The sequence below is a fragment of the Coffea eugenioides genome, unplaced genomic scaffold, assembly GCF_003713205.1.
Source record: "Coffea eugenioides isolate CCC68of unplaced genomic scaffold, Ceug_1.0 ScVebR1_23;HRSCAF=104, whole genome shotgun sequence".
NCBI classification, from domain to species: domain Eukaryota; kingdom Viridiplantae; phylum Streptophyta; class Magnoliopsida; order Gentianales; family Rubiaceae; genus Coffea; species Coffea eugenioides.
The window spans coordinates 830,514-833,179 of record NW_020862884.1 but is presented as its reverse complement, the minus strand read 5'-3'; positions in this window follow the sequence as shown (position 1 = coordinate 833,179).

The following is a 2,666-nucleotide window of genomic DNA, read 5'->3' as shown; positions in this document are numbered from 1 at the left end:
TGGTCCTTAATCTTGATATTATGTGAATAAGGAATATTATCGTTATTTTGCTATAAAATTTGGTTTTAAGGTTGGTGGTGATATTTTAAAAGGTTATTTCATCTATATACTATGAAAACCCTAATTTGGGTTATTATTAAAACCCTAGTTTTTGTAATGAATTACAAGTTGTGCTATTACAATTCTTTTAGCAAAGGTCAGGTAGGTTTGAGAGATAGAAAATCCCAAACTAGTCTAACCTCTAGTGTTACAATCCATTAGAAAGCTTAAGTTGGGTTTAAAACCCTAATTTTGCCAATGTTATGAAGGTTGTTGGTTAGGGGGTTCCATTTTGGATAAAGTATGATTAAGTATAGGTTATTAAGAAAGGAAAGTGATTAGTGAAACAATTAAGTGTAATTACATGTTTTGGACTAAATTAAGTTATAACCTATGGAGTTAATTGAAAGCTTTTCAAATGTTTAAGGGCAAGAGTTGATTATATACAAAGTTGGAGAGTAAGGGCTAAAGAGTAAAATTGGGAGCTTTTATGTGATTGGTGGTGTTAGAAAATATCTCCCAAAGCTTTGACTAACATGTTATCATAGGATTTATAAGAGAAACAAGAGAAACAAAACAAAACAAAACTAAGAGAAAAAAAGAAAGAGAGGGCCGAGAGAAAGAAAGAAAGAAAGGAGGAAAATCTCTTCCAAATCCAACTTCATCTAGCTTCCATCTTGGTCTTGTAGTTTAAGACAACATCTTAGGTACTTGATTGTTGAGGTTTGATCATCAACAAAGCTTGCTTGAAGGTAAATATCTCTCTCTTGGAAGTTAAAGATTAGTGATTAAGCTTTGAAGCCATGAAAGTGGTGTTTTGTTATGAGGATGAACTTGTGTGGTTTATGTAGTGATTATTGAGTAGTTCAATGGTTAATTTTAGTGATTTATTGCTGCTGGAATTTCGGTCAAGATAAGAAAGAATTAGGGTTTCATGCTAAACATTTTAGTTAGCTCTAATCTTGTGTTATTGAACTTGTAGTGGTTGTGTTTGATGATTGGCTTCTTTTGTTTGGTGAGTGAATGGTAAAAACTGATTTGGGTTAAGAAACCCTAGGCTAAAGCAAGGAGTATAAGCTTGGTTAGGGATTAACTTGGTTGGTTAATAAGTTGTTAGAATAAATTCATTGGTGCAATTGAAGTAAGGTTAGGGATTATGGTTAGTGTTTGAGAATTTTATGATGTCTTAGAGGGAAAGTTTCGAACCATTAGTAGGTCTTTTAGAAGCTGGTATATATGTGTTTCTTTGCTATGAATTGGTTAGAAAATTTGCATGAGAATCATAGAACGGACCATGCGTTTGCGGCGCGCAAAATCGGCAAATCTGGAAAAACCGGGCAGTCCACAAATCCGAACTTGAGTTCCATTTTTATTTATGCTGCGTGCTGATTCAGAAGTTTCTCAAAACATGAAAGTTGTAGCCTCTTAAGTCCTGAATATGCCTACAAAATTTCAGGTCAAACGGATCAGTGTAACCCGATTTATAGCCCAAACACTTGCACCTGTTTTGTACACTGGATTGTGTTACGTTTTTGAATTTTGCTTCTGACCATGCTCTGTCCGTTTTGATAACGTGCGATCTGGGTATTAATTCCTTCATAAGAAATGTAGATCTTTGTCTTAGCTTAGAAACGGTATAAATTTCATTCCAATCCCAGTTCCATAGCTCCAGTTATGACCAAAACAAGATCGGTTGTCAGAACTGCCTTCGAATTTGGACAGTTCTGACAGGGATGTTTGGACCTGTTTTTTCCCATGCTCTGTATTGATTCAGCCTTTGGTCCAAACATGAAAGTTATAGCCTTATGAATGAGTTTTCTAACGCCTCTGGAATCTCTTGATTCCGATTTCTAAGTCGTGAGTTACGTTCTTTCAAACAGGGCCTGTTTGGTAACCGGAAATGAAATGGCTGGAACAATTTTGTGCATTTTTGACCAATACCTATTGAGATCTGGGTTGAGATGTCTAAATAAAAGTTGTAGCCCTTCCTCGTAGCTTCAAAACGGTGTCTCACCCACCTTGATCCGACATTCCTAACCTAACTTTTGATCAAAACGGTTTGGGATGGCAAATCTGGCCGTTTCCGTTTCCGTTTCCGTGTCCGTCTCCATTTCCGTGTGCTGTTTCCGCACTTGCATGTTCCAATTTTGCCGTTTTACTTGAGTTATGCATGTTAGAAGCCGTTTGTGATATATTTTGATGCAATCTTCTATTTCAGACGGTGACGGGTTAGACGGTGCCGGTGGGGCCTACTCGCTGTATACGTGACGTGATCCTTGCATTTTTGCTATACGTACTTTTGGAGTAAGTATTCAGGCCGTTTATGTGTATAAACTGCTTATGTGTTTGGATGTGCATAAAAGGAGGACTTAGGCGAGGGTGTACTTTATTACACTCGACCTAAACCCTAGTTTGTACCTATGTTTCTTTATGAGATGTGTATACATGAATTATTTTGGGTTTGAATCCCTTGAGCATGTAGCTCGGGGTGACGTTTGTGAGTTTTGGGTTTGAACCCCTTGAGCTTGTAGCTCGGGGTGACGTTTGTAAGTTGGGGTTGATCTTCTGACCTAGATGGACTATTCGAGCTGGTCAGGGCTTGGTCGAACCCAGTCCAACTTAGTCTG